The sequence below is a fragment of the Anolis carolinensis genome, chromosome 4 (assembly GCF_035594765.1).
Source record: "Anolis carolinensis isolate JA03-04 chromosome 4, rAnoCar3.1.pri, whole genome shotgun sequence".
Classification (NCBI taxonomy): Eukaryota; Metazoa; Chordata; class Lepidosauria; order Squamata; family Dactyloidae; genus Anolis; species Anolis carolinensis.
In genome coordinates this window covers 49280162-49305269 of record NC_085844.1, presented here as the reverse complement: position 1 = coordinate 49305269, position 25108 = coordinate 49280162, and the positions used below count along the sequence as shown (strand labels likewise).

The 25108-nt window shown below is 38.2% G+C and overlaps 1 protein-coding gene and 1 pseudogene across 4 annotated transcripts in view; both read left to right on the top strand.

The window, feature by feature from the left end:
* Positions 1 to 1733: 1733 nt before the first annotated feature.
* Positions 1734 to 25108, top strand: part of sntg1 (syntrophin gamma 1) — a 290079-nt gene continuing 266704 nt past the window's right edge. The window contains exon 1 of one of the 4 annotated variants that reach the window (XM_008114861.3): positions 1734 to 2300. The gene's annotated coding sequence lies outside the window, so the exon portion shown is untranslated. The remainder of the gene's footprint in view (positions 2301 to 25108) is intronic. The other 3 variants (XM_062980382.1, XM_062980381.1, XM_008114859.3) reach the window with 3 other exon arrangements.
* Positions 10785 to 25108, top strand: part of LOC134298875 (uncharacterized) — a 53281-nt pseudogene continuing 38957 nt past the window's right edge.

Sequence of the window (25108 nt, the reverse complement as noted above, 5' to 3'; positions counted from 1 at the left end):
ATAATAAGGTAAAGTAAAAAAGGTAAAGGTTTTCCCCTGACGTTAAGTCCAGTCGTGACGGACTCTGGGGGCTGGTGCTCATCTCCATTTCTAAGCCGAAGAGCCGGCGTTGCCAGTAGACACCTCCAAGGTCATGTGGCCGGCATGACTGCATAGAGCGCCGTTACCTTCCCACCGGGGCAGTACCTATTTACTCACATTTGCATGTTTTTGAACTGCTAGGTTGGCAGGAGCTGGGGCTAACAGTGGGCACTCATTCCGCTCCCGGGATTTGAACCTGGGACCTTTCGGTCTGCAAGTTCAGCAGCTCAGCGCTTTAACACACTGTGCCACCACTTTATTTTTATATCCCGCTCGGGGCAGCTCACATGGGGACAAGCCCAGTTCCAAAATACAATAAAATACAGCATAATTAAACCAATGTAAAACAGGTAAAGTAGTATAAACATACAAACCAGCATAAAACATCAACATAAAGCATTAGAACATTAGAGTCTGAACATAATATAAAAACTGTAAGATAAAATTCAACAGACTCTACAAGAGGGAATTAAGAAAGACCTCTTGCCTGTTGGAGGCCGGGGTGAATATTGTAATTTATCACCTCGATTAGCATCAATGGCCTTGCCAGATTCATGTCTATGGCTGTAGTTTCTGGAGCAGCAGAAAACAAGCAGAAAACAAGCAGAAAACAGACTCACTCAACCAGAGAAATCAGCCATAGCAGAGCACTTGATGAACCAACCTGGACACAGTATATTATTTGAGAACACAAAAATGCTTGACCACTCCAACAACTATCATGTCAGACTACACAGAGAAGCCATTGAAATCCACAAGTACAGTAGAGTCTCACTTATCCAACGTTCTGGATTATCCAACGCATTTTTGTGGTCAATATTTTCAATACATCATGATATTTTGGTGCTAAATTCGTAAATACAGTAATTACTACATAGCATTACTGCGTATTGAACTACTTTTTCTGTCAAATTTGTTGTATAACATGATGTTTTGGTGCTTAATTTGTAAAATCATAACCTAATTTGATGTTTAATAGGCTTTTCCTTAATGCCTCCTTATTATCCAACATATTCACTTATCCAACATTCTGCCGGCCCGTTTATGTTGGATAAGTGAGACTCTACTGTATGTGGACAACTTCAACAGAAAGGAGGAAACCATGAAAATGAACAAAATCTGGCTACCAGTATTAAAAAAACTCAAAAATCTGAACAGTAGATGGGAAGCAACACTCCGAGGGCAGAGGAGCCCCAAGGACGGCTAATGACTCTGAACAAAGGATGCCCCCCAGGCAAGAGACAAACCTTTCCAATGCTAATTAAGGTGATTAATTGCAACATTAACGCTGGCTTCCAACTGACACTCTTGTCACACCCTGGACTCTCCACAGATATATATTTTACCTTCCTTGCCTAGTTTATCCATGCCTCACAACCTCTGAGGATGCCTGCCATAGATGTGGGCGAAACGTCAGGAGAGAATACTTCTGGAACATGGCTACACAGCCCGAAAGACATACAACAACCCAGAAAACAAGATTGCTCCCCTCCTCTATGTGACATCTTTTCAAATATGTAAAAGTGGCTCTCTTGTCCCTGTCTCTCAGCCTTCTTTTCTCCAAGCTGCGCCGACCCAGCTCGTTGAGCCGCTCCTCACAGGGCGTCTTCCTTCTCCTTTGCAGACCCGGGAAACTTCCTGCCTCTCTCCTTCGCGGATGACCAAGAGCCCCGGTCTCCTTTCGCCGAGCGAAGGCTCCACCTGCAGAGATTCAGGCGTGCCAAAGCCACGCGCGTCTGCTCCCCCTCCCCGCCGGAGGAGGAGGAGGAAGAGGCAGGGAGAGAGGGAGGGAGACGCGCCTCAGTGGAAGGAGGCGAGGCGGGAGAGACCCAGCCTCTCCTTGGCTCTGGTTCCAGCTCGAAGCCCGCAGCCATGGAGCACGACGCCTCCGGACTACACCGCCACCGTGGGGAGCCGCGGCCCCTTTCCCTCGCTGTCGTCCTCTTCTCCCGCTAAGAGGCTGATCCGCGCTATCTCACGCACCCCCTCCGTCTTTCCTCCTCCGTTTTTGGATGGACGCCGCAAAGTAAAGCTGACGCGTCTCTCTCCCTGTTTGCTCGGCGCTTTGGAGCCATGGATGCCGCGCTGGGAAGCGAGCGGGTGGCGCCTCCTGCCCCGGCTTCGCTCCCTTGACTCGGCTTGGAAATATCTCAGGGAAATAAGTTTCCAGAGGCGGTTCGGACGGAGTTGTGGAGCTCTGCGTTTCAGCCCGCCAGCAAGTAAGTGAGGGATGCGTTGTCGAAGGCTTTCATGGCCGGAATCGCTGCGTTGCTGTGAGTTTTCCGGGCTGCATGGCCATGTTCCAGAAGCATTCTCTCCTTGCGTTTCGCCTACATCATGGCAGGCATCCTCAGAGGTTGTGAGATCTGTTAGAAACTAGGCAAGTGAGGTTTATATATCTGGGGAAGGTCCAGTGTGGGAGAAAGAACTCTTGTCTGTTGGAGGCAAGTGCGACTGTTGCAATTAATCACCTTGATTAGCATCGAAGAGCCTTGTAGTTTCAAGGCCTGACTGCTTCCTGCTTGGGGGAATCCTTTGTTGGGAGGCGTTAGCTGGCCCTGATTGTCAAAGGACATGAAAGGCACTGCAAGCAGGCCTGTAGCGAGGGAGGGGGATTTAGGGGTTCAACCCCCCCCCCCCCCCCGAAATTTTTCAGGTTATTAAAAAACCCTGGTTTACTCATGAATTTTAACTGGTTAACCAAACCCCCATGCTAAGTTTATGAGATGCAAAACATTAAGAGTTCCTCCAGGCACTATCTCAAGCAGATATTGACAGGTTTGTAGCGGGGGCGGGGGGGGGGGTGTTGCTAGGGGTTCAACCCCCCCCCCCCCCCCGAAATTTTCAAAACCCCTCCTGAAATTTGTTTCAGGCTACTGCCCTGACTGCAAGACTAATCCAACCAGAGAAGTCGGCCATAGCAGAGCACTTGACGGACTAAACCTGGATACAGCATATTATTTGAGAACACAGAAACGCTGGACCACTCTCACAACCACCATGTCAGACTGCACAGAGAAGCCATTGAAATCCACAAGCAAGTGGACAATTTCAACAGAAAGGAGGAAACCATGGAAATGAACAAAATCTGGCAACCAGTATTAAAAACTCTAAAATCAGAACAGTAAATAAAGAACAACAATCTGAAAACAGAGGAATTCCAGACATGAAGCAATCATGGCCAGCCAACACTCCCAACAAAGGATTACCCCAGGCAGGAAGCAGCCAGACCTTGAAGCTGCAAGGCGTTTCAGTGCTAATCAAGGTGATTAATTACAACATCCACACCTGCTTCCAACATACAAGAGTACTTTCTCCCACCTTGGACCTTCCCCAGATATATAAACCTCCCTTGCCTAGTCTCCAACAGACCTCAGCCAACCTCTGAGGATGCCTGCCATAGATGTGGGTGAAACTTCAGGAGAGAATGCTCTGGAGCATGGCCATACAGCCCAGAAAACTCACAGCAACTAAGTGAGGGATATTGTTGGCTGATGGCGATGATGCTGATTGATTGACTGACTGACTGGCAATAATTAATGATGAGACTTTGCTGTGATGTTATCTGTGTACAGGGCACACAATCCATGTCATGGGTGCTCTTTGTTGTTATTCACTATCTGTCCAGCTCTGTTTCATGCTCCTGTTTCAGCTCTAGGAACCCTTTTAAGCCTTGACTTTGGAAATAGTGAGGTCCCTGAAACCCTGCGTTTCCTTGGTTTTCGACCACCTCCCCATGAGTCACCCGCCCTTGAATTCCTGTTCCTTTGCCTTGGTTATGTATTGCCCAGGGAGTTGGGATTCCCACAATGTGGCTCTTTCTTCTTGCGTTTGATGTCGCTGATGTGCTCCGTTTGTCCTTTGGCGTTTAGGACCCTTGGCAGGATCATGGTGGAGGTGGTCCCAAATAACTGTTAAACGCAGTGTGGTTTCAACCCTGAATGTTCAAAAGGAAAGTCGCAGATTGTCATTTTCATTCGTGTGCACATGCATGGGCTTAAAAAAAATCTCTGTAGGAAGAAGAGGCAGGCCTGAGGAGTTGTGATTCTTTTATCCCGAGACTCATCAGTGTGACAAATCCGTCACACTGGAAACACTGAGATTTGCAGATCCCTCTCTCAGTGAATGAGCTAGCTCGCCTAACTCTCTTTCACATTGCCTTGGAAATGAAGGAAGGTATATTCTGTGAATTTGAGTAAACTTCCCCCTCCCCTTGTTCCCCCCCCCCCCCCCCCCCGAAACTAAAAACTGTCTTTTTTACATTAGGCCTTCTTCAGATATTTATTCTGCAAAGCTTTCTTCTCAAAGCATGTTTTTTTAAACAGATTTTCAGGCAATCATAAGCATTTATCTGTCATCTCAATTTATTCTACTTAGCACATTAAAAAAAGAGTAGCATTTGCAGCTGTAGCTTTGTGTTGCAGAAATGAATTTCACTGCAGAAAGTAGTTTGTAGGATTGGGGCTATATCTATCTATCTATCTAGATAAGCATGTATATATGTAGTCAGCTAAGTGATCCTAAAATATGCCATTTATTCAAGTACCTTATCCTATATATATATATATATATATATATATATATATATATATATATACACACACACACACACACACACACACACACACACACACACACACACATATACACACACATACACACACACACACAGTAGAGTCTCACTTATCCAAGCTAAACGGGCCGGCAGAAGCTTGGATATCTTGGATAATAAGAAGGGATTAAGGAAAAGCCTATTAAACATCAAATTGGGTTATCATTTTTCAAATTAAGTGCCAAAACATCATGTTATACAATAAATTTGACAGAAAAAGTAGTTCAATACGCAGTAATGTTAGGTTGTAATTACTGTATTTACGAATTTAGCACCAAAATATCATGATATATTGAAAACATTGACTACAAAAATGGCTTGGATAATCCAGAAACTTGGATAAGCGAGGTTTGGATAAGTGAGACTCTACTGTATATGAATCATAAAGCTCCTATAGTACTGTACCTTTACTGTGGCAAGAACTTTTAACTTTAGTTATGTATACGATATGCTGTCTTAATGCATGGGATTAAACATAGCTGATAGATAGTTATTTTTGCTAACGCACAAAGAATTCTAGGAAATGTTGTTACTATAAGCTCCTTACTACAAGAATCAATATGCTTCTTTCCTTACTTGGTAAAGTGCAATAAGATATTGTTATTGCAATGGGGCTATAATATTAGGGTCTATACGCTCTAAAGGCACTAAATCCCATTCGATTTTGGAAGCAAGTCAGGGTCAGCCCTGTTTCGTATTTGAATGGAAGACTGCCAAGGACTATCAGGTGGTGCAGGCTATATTGCAGAAGAAGTAACTGGCAAAGCCACCTCTTAGTATCATTTGCCTGGCAAAACCCAATGATATTCATGGAGTTGCCATATGTCAACAGGTGACTTGAAGATATATATGTACACATGTGCACACAAATCTCAACTGCTTTGTTGGTTCAGATTTATGGCAACCCTAAAGTGTTCCTCATGTCACCGCCCCCTGGCCACTTGGGCCGAGGGATTATTTCAGACCAAACAATGGGCGCCTGAGGCCATATCTCCTTGATCTTGGACAAATTGGCCACCGCCTTGTAAAAACAATGCTTTGCTCTTCAGTAGGCCCAAGTAGTTTCCACCGAGGTGGATGATCAGCACATTGGAAAGGACTCGTCCCTGGGAAATGCCCCTGGTAGCACAATGGGTTAAACCACTGATCTTCTGAACTTGCTGACTGAACGGTTGGCAGTTTGAATCTGGGGAACGGGGTGAGCTCCCACTGTCAGCCCCAGTTTATGCCCACCTAGCAGTTCAAAAACATGCAAATGTGAGTAGATCAATAGGTACCACTCTGGCGGGAAGGTAACACCACTCCATGTAGTCATGCTGGCCACATGACCTTGGAGGCATCTATGGACAATACCGGCTCTTCAGCTTAGAAATGGAGTTAAGCAGTAACCCCCAGGGTTGGACACGACTAGACTTAATGTCAGGGGAGAACCTTTACTTTTACTAAGTGAACCTATCACATAGGTTTTGTGGCAAGAAAAGGGGGATTTGCCTTTGTCTTTTATATCTGCAGGAAGGCCGAAAAATAACTCGCAAACAGGTAATGCGATTCCCAAAGGGCTACTTAGGAGAAAAAAAATGAGTGAATGCATTTTTAGAAGTTGTTGTAAGACTTGAGGTCCAAATTGTTGCATATCTGATTGAAAAAAAATGAAAATGGCAGGACTGATTGAGTTGCTTGTATAGCCTAGGCAGATTTCTTCCGCAGTGACTCGATTTGCAATATAGTCTGGTTCTGAACTGTACATATGGACTTATTGTAGTGCTTCACCATACAGTGGCAGAGAGGCAGTCTTTCACCAAAGTATGTGTGATTGATTGTGCAATAGGACTTCCTTAACTTGGGAATTCTTTAGAGTACACAGAGTGGTTCCCTTCTATAAACACCTTGAGTTCGAAATGCTGATGAGATAAACAGCTTTTCAGAAGTGAAGTGTTCTCCACCAAATCCAGAAATAAACTGCCTATTTTGCTTTCTGTTCTCATCTATTTGTGCAATTTAACCTAATACTGTCATGGGAAATAATTGACTTCATATCTGTCTGAGGGAAGTGTGGGAAGGGGAGGGGGTGCGTACAACACAATGATTGAGTTGTGCTGATTGCTGCTAGACATGCTAATAGGATGTTCCCTTGACAGAATTATATCAAGTGCTATGAAAAGTAAAGGAGGCTACGTTAGATCATAACAAGAATTCCAAAACTGAAATGAGGGATTGGGGTATGCTGTATGTATACCAACACAAATATAATGAAATAATGAGCAGGCTTTGGAGTTTGTCAGGCTATTTCATTGGGGTTGAAGCAAAAAAATATGCAGTGTGGAGGGAGAGTGAATTCTCAATTTGCTTAACATCCTAAGTGATGAAAAGTTATTGAAAGTCAAGTACTATACTTATACAGTCTCACTTCTTTGTAAGTTCAGTTGGCCCTCTGTATCCACAGATTCTGCATCCCCATGGATTCAGACTTCCATGGCTTGATTTAATCTCATCCTCCCCAAAAAAATGAAAATGCAAACTCTTGAGTTTGCTGTTTTATATAAGGGACACCATTTTACTATGGCAATTTATATAATGTGTCTTAACCATCTACCTATTTTGGAATCATTGGGTTCCTGTAACCAAACCCCATTTATTTAACATAAATATATTTAATGCCTCTTTTTCTTATTTTTTTCCCCAAGAAAATCTACCTGAATTTGCAACACTTGTAATGATTTCGTTATATGGCTCATTACCAAAATGAAGGCAGAGAAAGGGTCTCCTGTTCCCAAGTGGCAGAAAAATGCAGTAAATCTTAAGTGAACCCTTTCAAAACCCTTTTTAAAATACAGGTTTCTATGTTATATCCTAATATTAATCATTTGATTTTATTTCCTGTAGATTGCTTGAAAAACTTATGTTTGATTAGGGCAGTTTCATATTTTTGTTGTGTATGCCACTACATCAATTATATCCTCAGGAATTGAAAAACACTTTCGTTTAAAAGAAGAGTTAAGGTACATACAAATATGTACATTCCCACTGAACCATGGAAATAACGTTTTAAGGTACTCAGATGGAACATCTGTGCTATGCAAGTTGTAAACACACCATATGGATTTGCATATTGTGCTTGCTTTCATCCTTAAAATTCAACATGGGTTTGAGCCAGACTACCTAAAAGATCTTATCCCCACCTGTGAGCCTGCCTGATTTGAAAAGCTCCAGGGACTGCTCTCTTTCCATTCTGCCACCAGAATGAGGAGTACGTGGGAGAAAGCCTTCTTGGTAGTTGCCCCCAAGTTATGGCTCCCAGTTCAGTTGGCTCACTGTCTGTTCTTTTTTCATTGACAGGCAAAGTTTTTTTAATCAGCCAGATCTTGTTTTTTAACTTACTAGGGAAAGGTTTTTATAAAGGAGTTCACTGTACAGGCTGAATTATTTTATTATCTATTTATTTAATTCATTTATAGACCATTTTTTTCACCCCTAGGGGGACTCAAAGTGGTGTACAACATTATACATGACAAAGATTCAAATCCTCACATTGATATAATCATATTAAAACATCCATAAATTAAATCATTAAAAATATGCAAACCATCAGTATAACGATAAAACATTAAAATATTAAGCATTAAACATTTAAACATTGCATGAATCCCATAATTTTGCTTAACTGAGAAGAAAGCCTCCCTTGTCCAAAATACTTGGGACTCAATTTTTTTTTGGATATTGATTTTGTATTGGCATACAAATAGCAAATGAGGGATGGGGGAAAGGGGGCTAGTCACATGTCCTCAAGGAACCCTGATGGCAGAAAGAGAGGAGAGGGAAGAGGGGAAAGTCCACTTACAAGGTCTTGCCTATTTTAAAAAAAAAAACAGTTGCCTGTCTTGGGCTGGGTTGATGATAGTGAGCCAACTGAGCCTGATGTGGGAGATAAATTCACAATTTGTGAGCAGCTACCAAGAAGGCTTACATAATACTCCTATTAATACCGGAAATAAATATTAAAGTCAATGTCCCAGAAGCTCTCCAGATTTTACTATGACAAAAAAATTCTTTCTAGCCCAATCCCCCAGTTCCTCTGTCCCTTTCTTCTCAAATTCATTTGTACTTGCAATACCCTGTTTCCCCTAAAATAAGACATCCCCAGAAAACAAGACCTAGTAGAGGTTTTGCTGAATTGCTAAATATAAGGCCTCCCCCGAAAGTAAGACCTAGCAAAGTTTTTGTTTGGAAGCATTTCCAACGAACAGAACACCAGAGCATGCAGGATCAGTAAATGTACGTGCCATAGAGTGTTGTACATGGAAATATTAGTAGTAACAAGAAATTCTTGATAGGATTCACAGTTTGTCTGGTTATGTTGGTTTGTGATGACAACTACTGTACAGTATATAATAAATGTTCATTTTTTTGTTCAACAATAAATGTGAATTCTTCTTCATGGAAAAATAAGACATCCCCTGAAAATAAGACCTAGTGCATCTTTGGGAGCAAAAATTAATATAAGACACTGTCTTATTTTCGGGGAAACACAGTAGCTGCAAACCTTGTTTTGATTCGTATGGAAGTCATATTGATTACGGGTGGGTATTTTTCCTAGTGAGGGACAAATGAGCTTGTTTAAAACAAGATCTACTTGAAAAGGTAGAGTTGTTATGAACACAAAAGGCCTCTCTTTCCCAATAGTATGTATGAAACCTGGACATCTTTACCAATTTATACAGAAAGATTTAAGAATGAACATCTCTGCCTTTCCCCAAGAAATCTGCTGAAATGAGGCCAGTTTATCTGTCTAATGACAAATATCCTATTTGCCAGATTTATGTTCATTTGTGCATTGCTTCATATGATTAAATATTCAAACAATTAAATATTAAATAAATCAGGGGAATATAGTTTGAATGGAGATTCCCATTACTGAATCATGATTCTGCGTAAAATGTTCACTGACGTTTTATATAGTTTGACATATTAATCTAATCCCATTGTGGCCAATTATTGTATTTCCTGCAAGTTTGATGCTGTTATTTTGCAAATTATCTTTCTTTATTGCTTATGATTTATCATTCTAGGCTGACAGCCGGTAGTGCTGTCTTTTCATTTTTAGAAATAAAGCAATACAACTAAGTCAAATGTGCTGGTGGTTTTCTTTGAGGACATCATCTAGTGGTTGGAAGGCTTGGCTTTTCTAGTGGTAGTCTTATGAATCATTTGCATCTTCATTTTTAATTTAATGTTGTGGGTTTTTTACTGCACGGCTGGAGTGTGCACATGGCTAAAGAGGTTTCCATCCTGTGTAAACTATCGTGTAAAAGCGATCCAAGAAAGTTAATGTTCCCATGGTGGCAGGGAGTGCTTCACTAGGGTTTTTTCCACATTACAGTCAGCCCTCTGCATCCATGTATTCTATATCTGGAGATTCTAGAAAGATTTTCCCCACCAAACACACACAAGGAAATATTATATTTGTCCTCTTACATAAGGGAGTGCCATTTTTCTGTGCCATTGTATTTAGTGGACTTCAGCATCCATGGAATTTAGTCTTGGAACCAAACCAAAGTGGAAACTGAGGACCCACTGCATATAATTATAATGCTATAATTCCGATTTAACTGCTATAGTCCCATTCTTGGTAATTTTAGAATTAGTAGTTAAGGGATAGATATTCAGAATTCTTAACCAAAAAGTTGTAGTATCTCTCAAATCCTTATACGAGGGCTTATCCACAAAGTAGGTTACGTTTTGGATTTTAAAAAGGACAAAGTATAGGAGAAATCATTTACCATATGCAGCTGAAAGACATCTCAATAATACAGTCTCAGGTAATCCCCATTGAAATCTAGGCATGTCTCATATAGATAAATGAGTTTGAAAAGGTCTGCCCCAGTAAATTTGCCGCCTCTCTCCTCCGTTTCCAACAATTGGGGCGTGGCTGGCAGCGGGGCGTTTTGGTTACGCTGCAGGAAGGGAGAAGGGGGAAGGGCTGAGGACACAAGCGGGGAATTTACTGGAGCAGTACTTTTCAAACTCATTTATCTATATGAGACGTGCCTACATTTCAATGGGGATTACCTGAGATTGTATTATTGAGAGGTGTCTTTCAGCTGAATATGGTAAATGATTTCTCCTATACTTTGTCCTTTTTAAAATCCAAAATGTAACCTACTTTGTGGATAGCCCTCGTATTATACAGGATGTTGTCATGACAGTTACAGGAATCATAGTACTGCCATTTTATTTATATTAAGAAAAAAATTCCATATTGTTGTATACGACAACCCTGTTTGCATGACTTGAGCTTATCTATATATAATTCCTTTCTCATCAACTTTGCAATTCAGTGACATGTAACGTAAAGGCTATGGAACCCACATTAAGTCTTAACTACAGTGACTTTGAATCACAACTATAACTCACATTTTGCTAAAACCTTTGAACCTTCTTCCTTTTAAACAGAAATAGTTCGTAACAAACATCCCATTGTTAAGTTCTGCAGTGCTCCTAACTTGAAGAAAGACTTCCAGGTTATCATGGTAATGCTGTCTCCAAGTATATCTATGTATACCTTAGATCTAAGAATAGCAATAAGAAATTGTAAGATGTGGAGAAAGTCAGAATTATTAGGATTAGTTTGTATTTTTTTGGGAAAATGGTTACCTGAAGAAAACAAAACCTAGAATGATGAATATTGTGGTTCTTGAAGCAGTGTTACAATATTTTATTAGGATAGTTACGCTACTGAAACTTTGCTAGATAGAAATGTGATGAAAACATGCTACTATATTATACATCTGTGTTACTAAACTTGTATTATTCAGATTGAATGGCCTCATCTGAAAACAATGGAAATTTTGTGGGTATTTTTGTCTGTTTTTTTTTTAAATGAGCCTAGGTGAGCCTTGAACTTGTGCTCAACTCCTATGGTATCTTACTCGGAAGACATCAGAAGGGATGGGAATTTACATTTTTTGGCCAAGTACACTTAAGCATTACATCTGAACCTGGACAAACTGGTTAGTCTTAACTGTGATATACAGAAGGAGTCACATTCAGATCTAGCTTATGAAGAGTTTAGTTTCCATAAACCTTTGTACTCTTAATTAGCCAGTTTTAATCACAATTTTTAAACTTGCACCTTATGTTTAATCTTTGTTATGTGTATTTTAGTATAAATATTTAGTAGAAATATGTTTTTGTGTGTGCGTTTTATAGAATGTTTTTAGATAATTATGTGTTTTAGTGATGTAACCCACCTCAAGCCATGTGGAGAGGCGGGTAAGAAATAATAATAATAATAATAATAATAATAATAATAATAATAATAATGTATTTACCTTCTAGGATCCAGATGTAGCACTAAAATGTGGTTAATTAGAGATGGATAGTGGAAGTTTCTTATCTCATTCTCATGTGTTAGGGGAGGATAGCAGAACTAAAGTACAAAACCTGAGGTTTTTGTATATTATTATATCAACGTTATTTCCAAATCAGAACAATGTTAAACACTACTTTAAATTTGTCTCTTCAAGTATTTGGTTCAACCTGAGTGTCTGTGAAGCGTAATTTGTACTTTCAGCATGGTGGCAAAAACTTTATTCATGGAGCCAAGAACTTAATCTCTTATTCTTTCTTCAGTGTATTTGCTTTAGTTTGAAAATACAGCACATAATCCCCCAAACAAAAGGTGGCTAGTGAATTCCTTCCATGTGTTGCACTAACCTTTAAACGATTATCTATTATTCTGAACCGTTTTCCTGAACAGAATCAGCACCTTGAAGAACTCCTTTAAATGAGCTAAACCTGGAATGTACTCACAACCTCTTAAACATGGGAGCCACCACTGCTAGGAACAAAACTAATACAGTATACAAGATTTGGGAAACTTGCTTCAATTTATGTAAAACCCCATGTGTTGATAAGCCTTAATGTGAAAATTTTGAAATTAAAGCTATACATCTTTTAGACACTGATGATGATTTGTTGCTCGTCACAGTATTAAAATTAGTCTAAGAATCTATGAATCTGCCTAGTTGTCCTCTAGGATAAATAAATTTTGAATGAAGAAGGAATCCAGAAATGTGTCTCTTAAATTTTGAAAACAATTAGCAGATGCTGCAGCAGCCCTTTATGCCATGTCTTATGTTAACCATCATTTCAGGCTTCAGTAATGAACAGTTGTTATACGATCCTGATACAATCTGCTAGGCAGCATTTTCTTTATTTACTTAACTTTTTACTGAATAAGCTTTGAATTTTCTAACAGGTTTTAAAATCCAGAAATCCTAATTTTCCTCTTGTTGACTTGCATGGAAATAGCAAAATATCCATGACATCTTTTGTGTTTTTTTTTCTTTTTCTCCCACAAGGCCATTAAATTTGAATAAATAGAAGCTCCTTCAGGAGTTAACTGGAGACAAAGTGGAGACAGGTGGCTCCAGGGTTTTTGTGTTAGTATAGAGTTTTTAAAGGAAAACCTATTTTAAAGATGCATGTTCAATCAGTTGAGTGCCCTGTCTTTCAATTTCATCTTATTTTTGTTTTAACACAGATTTTCTTGTATTGGAGATACTTTGCAAAAACCTCTTAGGGGATTCCCAGGATTCAGGTTAGGTAATAATATTACAATGATGTCTGTGTGCATATATGTGCCTTTAAGTCACCTTTTGATTTATTGCAACCTCATTAATTGCATAGACTCATAGACCTAGAGATTCTACATTGAATAGGTCCAGCCCCCTAATCAGGATCCCCAGCTACAATATCCCTGGCAGGTAGTTGTCTAGACTCTTCTTTGAAGACATCCAAAGAAAGAGACCTCACCACCTCTCTGGGCAACAGGTTCCATTGTTGAACCACTGTAATTGTCAAGATGTTCCTTCTAATTTTCAATTGAAATCTGCCGTCCAATAACTTAAAACCATTAGACCTGTTTATTATCTCTGTTATAATATGGGGAAAATATGGTATGAATTTTCTGTATACCTGGATTATATTATGTCTCATTTCCTTTGAATGTAATACCATTTTATCTATTTGAATACCATTTTCCAGTGTTTGCTCATTGCACTTTTGCACAAAGGGTTAATCTTTTCCCTCATTCCCCCCAACTGGGAGAGTAAAAAAAAATCTCAGACTAAACAAAAAGCCCATGGAAGATATGATTAACAAGATCCTGTATACTACTCCAAGGAAGCAAAAGTAAAGAATTGTGGAACACAAAAGGGATGTACATGAATAAACGTATGCAAACTTGCAAATTAACAGTTTACATTGGGTCTGAAATAAATATTTTATTAGGTTCATAATAGGGCTGGGCTGTAGCACAGTTGGTAAATCGCCAGCAGTAGTAAGATTTACCAACCGAAAGGTGGCCAGTTCAAAGCCCGATCGGGTTGAGCACCTGACCATCAAGCCCACCTTACTGTTTACCTAAGCAGTTCAAAAACAGCTAAGAACTGTAAGTAGAGAAATTAGGTACCACAAATTGTGGGAGAGGTATTTTACAACATCATAAAGAACAAGACCTGAAATGCAGTGACCAAAAGGAAGGTGGAAGGAGGAAGTCCTGATGGCTTTTTATCACAGAGAATGGAGCAACAGCATCCCTCTGTGACTAAATGTGAACTCAACATCCAAGGCACCGAAAAACTGGACTTCAAGGCAACATACCATACCTCCTTCTGTTTGTTCTGTTCTATCCTGTCTGTCCAAATGGCATTGAATGTTTGCTGTATATGTGTACTATGATCGCCCTGAGTCCCCTTGGGGAGGTAGGGTGGAATATAAACATAGCATTATTGTTGTTGTTGTTGTTGTTGTTGTTGTTATTATTATTATTATTATTAATTATACCTGCATTTATCTATCTATAGAGCTCCTCTTTTCTGTCCTACAAACATTCTGTTTGTCATATAGGTGAGGAAAGAAATATAGATACCTTCCTCCCCTCTTTTTCTCAATCAAGAAAGTTGTATTAGGTAAAAATGGGTTAACTAGGGAATAAGCATTCCTTTGCTTGTCTAATTTTATGTAGGAGAGAGAAAAGTACTAGGAAACATCTTCTTCCCATCTCCCACATCTGACAGACTGTTTTTTTATAATGTGAAACAGAGGACAAATCCACCTCCTCCATCCACCTTTTGTATTTTTAGTAACATTAGAGACAAGCACATTAGAGGAAGGCATTCCTTACTACTGAAAGAATTAACATTATAAGGATTCATGGTGTACGATTTCTACCTTTCACTTACGAAGCGGTGATACGGAACCAGAGAAACCCATACCAACTTTCAGTTGTGAGAAAATAGACTGACCATGGGGAAAAGGCCCAGAGGATCAGACAGAGAAAAAGACTAAAGAATTTTGGGACACTTCACGATTTTGTCTGCAGAAATTTGACTGCTCATTCAACAATAAACATGGGCATCATTTGCAAGTCTGATTTCCCAATATCTCTGAAGTATGGTGGATATTGATGGCATGTTTTCTCAACAGTTTCTAATTAGAAGCTCAGCTTCATGTCTTTTGACCCTTAACTGATACATAGAAAAGATAGACCCCAGAGAAAAAGCAGAGAGAGAATAAACATGCTGAAAATAAATACACACATACACACAAAACAAAAGCCCAGCCCTAATATAGAAGGGACAAAATGAGTGTATAGAGGTATACTAACCTGGAGGGCAATTCCACTGAGGAGTCCATCAAATCATATCTGGAATTAATTATAAAGAAAGAAAAACACTTCTTGGTAAGAATAGCAGATTTTGATTACATTTATGGAAAATAAGAAACAATAAAAACCAAAGAAATCTTACACATATTCCTTGCTGTTGGGAAAATAATTATTTTCCAAATACCAGAAAGCTGATATGTAAGTTTGTGGGAACCTTCTACATTTCACTAAAGAGAAGAAAATAATTTATTTCAGCAGATAGGTGAAATAGTTGTCCAATATCCAAGGTTAAACAGAAACTCATAAAAATAGTAATTAAGGGAAATGATCATAGCAGCTTTCTGCACTTGTTTCTGCTTCAAGATAGGTGTGTCAGAAGGCTTATGGGTGCCCTACCACCGCATCCTTGGGTGTCTTGCAGTAACCATCATTGAATGAACGTCTTATGGGGAATATTCACCTGTACATTTTTCCAGTTTGAAAGAATGTGTAAGATAATGTATAGATACACTCTTTATGGTGGTGCAGACACTTTGATACCTACTTATTGATTTCTTATTGCTGTTAATTGTTCTCCTTACTTCTGAAGTTTGGAAAGTTCTCTTTTATGGTGGTTGTTTGCTGTTTTAGGATTCCACTAAGGCTTGAAAGACAAACTCTGGTATGTATAACATTTGCTTTAGTGGCTCAACATTATTAGCTCAGCATTATTGGCCATTTTCTGAATAATCTGGAGCTGGTTTACAAAGAGTGAGTGTGACTCCCAGGGAAACTTTCAGCTTTAATGACATTAAATGTGAAATCAAGTTTGTGCATATCAGTCTGCCATTGTTTTATTTTAATAGAAAAGTTGTTAAACCATGTGTTCTTGTGAAACAGTTACTAATTTGTATCAATATCATGGATAATTATATATTGTAATTACACTTTTATTGCATTTGCTGCACTGACATTATTTTTGTTGCACACACTAGGTTGCGAATAACCTATAAAGGGATTGATCAAAGTGGCAGTTTCAAACTGTAGTCTCAAAGTCTATTATTAGGGAATGAATTTTACTAAACTCATTGGAATATAGTTGCAAGTGAACATGATTAGGATGATTCAGTGTATTTTAAGATACGCTGGTCAGACATGGTATCCTTCTGATATGCGTCATTGGGATGGGGTTTGGTTGCAGTGTTCTGCATTGGTTCTAATTGTTCTTGAAGGCTTGAATTCAGAAAATGGTTCTAAGGAATGCCTATTGACCCCATGGCCAATTGTATGTGAGGTTCCTCATGTCTCAGTTTTGTCTCCCATGCTATTAAACATCTTCAAGAAACTGCTAGATGTGGTTATCTAGAGTTTTGGAGCTCATTGCTGTCAGTATGCTGATGATGCCTAGCTATATCTTTTTCTATCACATTTCAAGGAAACTGTCTATGTCCTAAAGTTTGCGGTGATGAAAGGAAATAAATTGAAATTCAAGACTGAGGTTATGTTACTATTTTATAACCTAATTAATTTATTATACTATTGTTAGTCCCCACTGAACTTAGACAACATTGTACATTTATGTAACCAAACTGATACCTTTATTTAAAAACCAACTGTTCTTGTAAACACTTATTTGGAAGTCTACTTTCATTCATCAATGCTAGTCTAAACCATAGTTACATAACCTTAGTTTAATTTGGTCTGAGGCTGCCACAAGTCCAGCTTCAGATCTAAGTGCATAGCGTGGAGAAGCTTTGAGAAGACACTTCTCTTGGCATCACTAGGTCCTACAGCTTAATTATGTGGAATTCAAATCTCTTTGCATATAAATTAATCAGCTTTCAATGAGTTTGCATAATAAGCAGATATGTGGTATTTTGATACTAAATGGGATGGGATAAAGCAGTCATCTATATCTGACCTTCCTTGTCAGAAACCAGACTGCTTTTTTACTAAAATAGAATTACGTTTTGCCCAATCCTCTTTGCATAATTTTGGCTAAGATGTCATTTAAGGAAATATACCTATATATTTTGGGTCACTACTATTTCCTGCATAAGAAAGAGAAATTATCATATCAAGTTTCCAAATGTATTTTGCTGTATTACTAATATTTATATGTGTGAACAAACCAGCTAATGTTTACCAGTCTATATATATTTTTTAAAAATACGAGGAAGCAGAAAATCCTCTCCTAGGGCTTTATTATTTTTTAATGATTGAATAGAAGATTAATTTCCAGGGTGTTGACTGTAGGGTATTTGGCAGGACATCAGTATTCCTACAGCTATCAGCACCATTGACTATTTTATCTGTTTTTGTGACAGCTTTAAATAAATTAGAATAGTAAACCTCCTATACTTTAGCTGGAATTGGAATCATGGGATGATAGCAAAAAGTTCTAAGTTTAACTGATACTAATTGGCAAAATGCAGCAGGACTTATTTTTCTGGTTTTCTGTTCCAGGTATGCCCAGCCCTTTGAGAAATAACATGCTTTCTTTTTAACAGTCTATTACTTTTAATTCCATTAACTTCCAAACATAGATGCAAATACACTAGAGTATGATAAATCTTGAAATACTCTCATTTGTCTTCTCAAAAATTTCCCTGTTATTCTGCAATCAGCATCAAGCCAGTTTGAGTTTATATTCTGAGGACTGCTATTTGTAGTAATAATGTACTGTTATGCATGAAAACAAATGGACACTTTGATTGGACAGATATAATCTGCAAGACTGCTAGCAGAATACGTGAAAGATATATATGTATATGGAAACCTAAAATTATTAGGCCCAAGAATCTGAAGTTCTGGTTAATATTAATTCCAGAAATGTTGACCTTTTTTGTTAATTTATCATGGTTTACCCAGCTATATAATTCTTATGAAACTTGCATTTCCTATCTAAGGCTGGATCTACACTGCCCTATATTCTAGGATCTGATCCCAGATTTTCTGTTTATCTCAGATTATCTGACAGTGTAGACTCATAATCCAGTTCAAAGCAGATAATCTGGGATCACATCCTGGGATATAGGGCAGCGTAGATCCAGCCTTAGTACTGACTGTATTGGTGTGGGTCTATTCTAGTGTTAAAGCAGGCATGGTCAAAGCAATGTTCCTCAAATTCTACTCCTCCAGGTGTTTAAGACTTCTGTTCCCAGAAATTCTAGACAGTTTACCAGCTGTTAGAAATTGTGGGGGCTGAAATTCAAAACATCTGAGGGGCACAGTTTGATAAACTCTGTACTGAGGCATAGCAAAATAGTATCCCTGTATAAAATGGCAAAGTTATGGTTTGCTTTTGGGATTTATGTTTTGGATATTTTCAAGCTGTGGATGGTTGAATCGTTGGATACAGAGGGCTGACTATATTGCTTGTAAGAACAATGATATTAAAGCTGAATAAGAATTTTGTCAAGTTATTAGCCTGCTGGCAGCGTATCCAGCCAGTAATATTTCTGGGCCGCAAAGCTGGGCCACAAAAATAAAGTGGATTGTAAGAATGTGTTTGTTGCAATGGATGAGCCAGTGACTAGTCCTCCCACTGAATTCTCAAAGGGATGCTATTTCATCCCATGTTACCTTGTTTTTCAGGATGCTCAAGATGAGGACTTTCCTTCAGATCAAACAGATGAATTTATTATTGCCAGGACTTCCTATATCAATGATGGCCAACCTATGACACGCGTGCAGCACTGACACGCCTAGCCATTTTTGCTGACACACTGCCACATGCAGATTGATTGGATGACTTATGTCTTTTGTGGCCAAATTTGGTGTGATTTGGTTCAGTGGTTTTCTTGTTTATTCCATGGGAATTATGCACATTTTATTATATCATTCTATTATTATTCTATTATTATTGTAGTAGTATATTATTACATTATTACTATTATATTATTATATTATTCATTATTCATGACTACATTGAAACTAAAATAGAGAGAAACTGCAAGAGATACCATAGATTGTTGTACATGGAAATAATGGTAGCAAATAGTTTTTGATTTATTAAATACAGTTATATATTACAATTATACATTTTTGTTATTTAAACCATACATATTGCGAAATTATGGTTTTTTCTCTCAAAGTGACACTGCCACCCAAGTCATGCTAGGTTTTTAAGGTGAATTTTGACACACCAAGTGCAAAAGGTTGCCCATCATTGTCCTATATTCACATTTGTTCTTATGGGATGGACAATATCCACTGTTTAGTCCAAATAAACCATAAGAGGAGTAGAACAGCCTATCATTTTTATCTTGCCGAATTGAACTACTCAGATCCACATGCTTGATATTTTAGCTCATATTTGTTAGTTTTAGTTAATAGCAAACAATGAGATGCAGCTGTTCCCTACTTTAATGGCCTGCACAGTATGTCTCTACCTTGATGGTTGGTTTCTTCTACCTCACTTAGCCTAAGAGTGTTCTTGAGAAATTTCCTATTAACATCATGAGATTGTTTTTCCTTCATGTAATTGCATAAGAGAGCTGGCATTAAACATCTCTGCCACAGCCAGTTCATTGTATAGGTTAATTGAAAATCTTAACAGGATCTTATATAGATTCAGCTGAACTGACCAATCTAAGGCCATTTGATCTATTGAAGTCCATCGTGCAATAATTACATGGTACTCTGTCCACTCAGTGTTTCTCTTTCCTCATCCTATATGAAGTACTGAGAAATTTTTGTTAAGGATTTTTTTAAATTGTGTGGACTTGAAGGACCATTATGGGAACAGAGTGGGAGAACTAACTCTTTATATGTCTTTCTGATAAATACTGTGTCAGCTTCGACAAAAAATACTCAGCTGAAATAACTAATGTCTGCAACACTGTATGAGACAGCTCTTAAGTAAACTAGAAAATGTAATGTTTTCCACTTCCCAAACAAATAATTTCTAGACCCTTTCCTCAGAACTAATAGTGATGATAACCTCGGTCACTGTATTATTCAGGAGAGACTGGTAAAAAGACTGAAGTTCTGAAGAAAAACAAGATAGGGAAGGGAAATCAAACACCCAGTGGCCACCCAGGCAGTATCCAGCTGTTCTTATCAGAAACAATCTTGAGCTTTTTCAAGGAGTGTTGTTTATAAGACTCTTCAATAACTATGAAGCTGTCAAGTAATTAGGACTGTAGGCAGTAAACTGTAATAAAGTTATAAAACAATAAAACAGAGGAAGGCTGAAACAGTAAAGTAAAATAAATTGGAAGTTAGTCCAATTGCGAGCTCCAAGCAAGGATTCCTCCTCCGATGCCATATCCCAGTGCAGGTGAATGAGATGTTCTTATCAGTGGCTGAGTAGGCTGGACAAGAAGTAATGAAGCTCTCTATCCTTTTTCTCTGTCCAGTATGGTAAATCACCAGAGGAAGGAAGCTCCTTTTTTGCAATTGGCAGATAATAGTGGTGGCTGCTGGCGGTTCCCATGTCAGCAGGTCAATAAATTCACTCCTGGTTTTGGATAGCTATAAAAAAACCCATCAGATACAAAGGGATCAGTATCATGGATAGCACTTTTAATGCATTAACTGAAACTTGAAGTTGAGTCAGTGCTTCTTTGACATAGGTGTAATTTTGTAACTTTGTAAAAAGCCTATTTGAAATATAACTTGGAACAGGCATATTAGCTACCGCTCTAAAGCAGGATTAATAAAAATCTCATCTTTCCCTCCCCAGATTACATGAACAGTATTATAGTACATGCATAGTGAATTTCAGACTACTGTATGCTTTGGCAATATATTAATACTGATATGCCTCCTTATGAATGAATACATCACTCTCCAAAATATATTTTTGTATAACTATATTTATTGCAGATTAGGAACCAACGTGTACATTTAGGGTTTTTTCTTTTTTCTTTTTTTTTACTTCTATTAGTGTTTGAGTTGTAATAGGCTTTATCAAAAATATTATGTGGATTGGAAAATGATGTTCTGGTTGCTTTAGATACTACATTCATAAGCAAATGAATTTGGAAATTTGTGTAGATCTATTACTTGGCTTTTACTATACTTACAGCTGCTTTAATTCTATCCCTTCTAGCTGCAAATTAAATGCTAAGCTTAAAAAGCCTTGAGACATCATATGAGGAAGCATGATCTTATTTGTGCCTCAACTGCTCAGGAAAAATGGTCACACTCTCCTTTACTAGATATACTTAGTTCAGCATTTGGAATTTTAATTTTATTTTATTTTTTGAATTCATGCTTAAGTGGATAAAAAGAAGAAAAGACAGGTAATTGAAGTATATAGGAATTTAGACAGATTTAATAATATATTTAGGAATTTCTGTGAGATTAGTTATTGGCTATGCTCTAGGAAACGTGTACATACTCTAGCAATTGATTATGTCCTTTTTAAGGCAAAAAGTTAAAGTACCTACAAATGAAACAAGATAGCTCCCCTCTTCAAATATGTCATGATATTCTACAATTTTGGACACTTGTTCTTTAACCTGTACAGCCTTTAGGTGTCAATAACCATCCTGCCAAATGCTTTAGACAAATCAATAAAAACCTGTTTTTTGTTTTGGGTGTTTTAGAATAGAAACAAACCAAGACTGGCAGCTATTTTCCAGTACGTATGATGTGGTAAACAAATGAGTGAGTAAAGCACTGTGCAAATGGATTTCCTATATTTTCCATATCGCATCCCCGGTGTAACCTTGAGGAAGAGGTTTATTTGTAGTCATTCTTGGCCATGAGTGATCATTTATAGCAGTGGTTCTCAACCTGTGGGTCCCCAGGTGTTTTGGCCTACAACTCATAGAAATCCCAGCCAGTTTACCAGCTGTTAGGATTTCTGGGAGTTGTAGGCCAAAACATCTGGGGACCACAGGTTGAGAATCATTGATTTATAGCATATCTGTGTTCTATAACTTTTATCATTCAAAAGTTTAATATGGGGAGAAATATTTAAAGGGATTTGAGGAACGTCTTACCTGTCTGTCATGCGTGATGTGTCTGTATTGTCCAGATCTGCATTCTTGTTTGACAAAGAATCATATAAAATATAACCAGTACTATAACCCAGTTTTTCTATCACGAAACCATCTTTTTAATTCTAATTATTCTTGAGAGGACTGGGACTACCAGCAGTGTACATGTTAATAGGTGATAGGATTTGAGGTCTCGGTAGATCTTGAGCTGATGAGGCAAGGAATTTCAGGCTGTTCTTGTCTTCAGATTGCCCTCTGAGGAGCTGAATCTCAAACTCTTTCTCTTACTTTAATATTTGTAATCTTTCAGGCCAATTACTCAGTTTTCAAGTCTTAAGATTTAACTCTTTGGTCTCTCCATGTTGACATTATCTTTTATCCCAGCAATTTCATTTCTTGTAATAAGCTCAAAGTTAAGGCAATTTACAAAAATTCTGTTTCATATTTCATGGTTTGAGGAAAACCAATATCTTGAATTAAAATTTCAAGAGCCCAAAATCTTACACCTCTTATTTAAAAATTAAATTTAATGCAGACTGTTCAGAAATAATGAATAAAATTATTTGTGTTTGCTTTTTTAACTGATTCATAAAGTAAATTCAGAGTGCCTTGAAACACATAGTTCTTTCTTTCTTTCTTTCTTTCTTTCTTTCTTTCTTTCTTTCTTTCTTTTCTTTCTGTTCAAATACTTGCAAATATATGCCACATAATATTCAAACTTCAGTTGGACTTATCAAATGGTGAAAGCTGATTGGTCTTAGAACCGATTCCTGCATCTGCTTGTCTCATAATCCCATATAATTAAGCTTAGTATTACATAAGCACATTGGTGTGGATTGATATGGTATCAAGTAAAGTCACGGTCACCTTAAAAATGGCTTGAATTTTAATTGCTGTTTTTCAGAGTTATTTGGAGAATGAAAATGAGAAATACGAACTGGTGGCAAATGGCAAATATGTCATTTCCCCCTTTGATCTATTATAGAAGTTCCAAGAGGCAATTACTTTTTATTTCTATATTGATGCAATCCTAAGTAATGATTATAAACAATTAACTAGATATACAGATCTAACTGCTATTATAATTCAGATTAACTGCATTATATGGTCAGTGCAGACTCATATAATCAGTTTCAGTAAAGTTAAACTATATTATATGAGTCTTACACTGAGCATTTAATACAGTTTCAACACAGTATCTCAGTTGCAAACTGAGATGCAGGACTATAGATATGGGGAAGTTCTCTCCAACTGCAGGGAATTACACATAGCATTATTCTGTAGGATACCGTTCTGACAGTATTTTCTTTATATATGCTGTGGGTGGTCCATAACTCTTCTCACCATCTGCTATGTCAGTTAGGAGAAACGGTAGATGAACCCAAACTCAAACTTTTAGGGATAAAGTTTGCCCAATGCCCTAAAAAAAATGGTTCCCAAACTCTAGTCCTCCAGCAAGTCCAAGTCCACATGGAAAACCAATGTTTAGGAACTACTGTTTTGGAGCATTGAGTGGGCAACCTTTATTTCTATAGATGTCCTTTGGAATTTATCTTCCATTTCCCCTAACTGACATAGCAGATGGTAGATTTGTGCACAGATTCCGTTTCCTTCAGGATGTTTGGTACCTCCAGGAACCTGTAACAGTAAGGGCCTTCCCGGTACAGAAACCCACCTGCAACAAAAGCAAGGGAAAAGATCCAGAAACTTAATAGTGGTAACTCTGATGCTTTTAAAAATTCAGGTCTTAATGAAGGATGTGGAAGGGGAGCATGTCGGAAGTCTTCCCCCCCCCCCCAAAAATGGGCTGGATAGGATGCTTTCTTAACCCTGTTGCTGACACTCAGGCACCCTTGAAGGGAAGAAAGTTAAGGCTCCCAGGGGAAAGGGGAGCCCCGTAAGCTCCACATTGCCCCCAATGGGCCAAAAAAGAACCGGTATTTGGGATACAGAACGAAAACGCCTATTCAGCAGCGTGGCCATTTTTGGGAGGTGCTGGAAAATTGATATAGGGAGCTTCTGGTATCTGGCAAGCAGAAACAGACATCAATTCACTTGAAATGCACAAGCCTAACAGATGGTGAGAAGAGTTATGGACCCACATCTTGAGGATCATAAAATGCCTCCCCACAACCATACAGAAAGGAACAAAGACATATCTTGGAAATTCCCTGGTGGTGTGACGTTGGATACAACCAAAAGTAAACAAACAGATTAGGTATGCAAAATTTGTCCCTCGCATAACAATGTTTTGTTGTAAGTCCCAGGAACTAAATTATTTATGCATGGCTGTGTTGTAACTTGAATGAATAAACAGATCTGTAAATAGATCAAGAAATGACAGTTGTTTACTCTGTATACTGAGCAGATTTCACTTACTAATGAGCTTGAAGTCCAATTCTTGAACTATGCAAAGTTTATATTTTACCTGTGGATTGGGAAGATGAGAGCATAATTCTACAAAGCAATTTTTTTTTAAATAGTCATTAACAAAAATAAATTCACCTCTCCAATTCTAATGGGCAGTATTAATGACTTAATTTTTCAATCTATCTTTTTAATCTCTGATGTAAATACAACCACCTACTTGTACTGCTCAACAAGATCTATCCATCGATCGATCAATCAATTTATCCCTCTATCTAGGCCTGCTGCCTGTTATCCTGGTCAGAATATAACTAATTGCCAGTGACAGCTCCACATTGCATGAATTTGTCAAATCTTCTTTTCAGACCACCCAACATGGCTTTCATTTCTACTTGTAGTTGTGAATTCCACTGCCCTACTGTGTTGGCACAACAGGGTACACTAGCC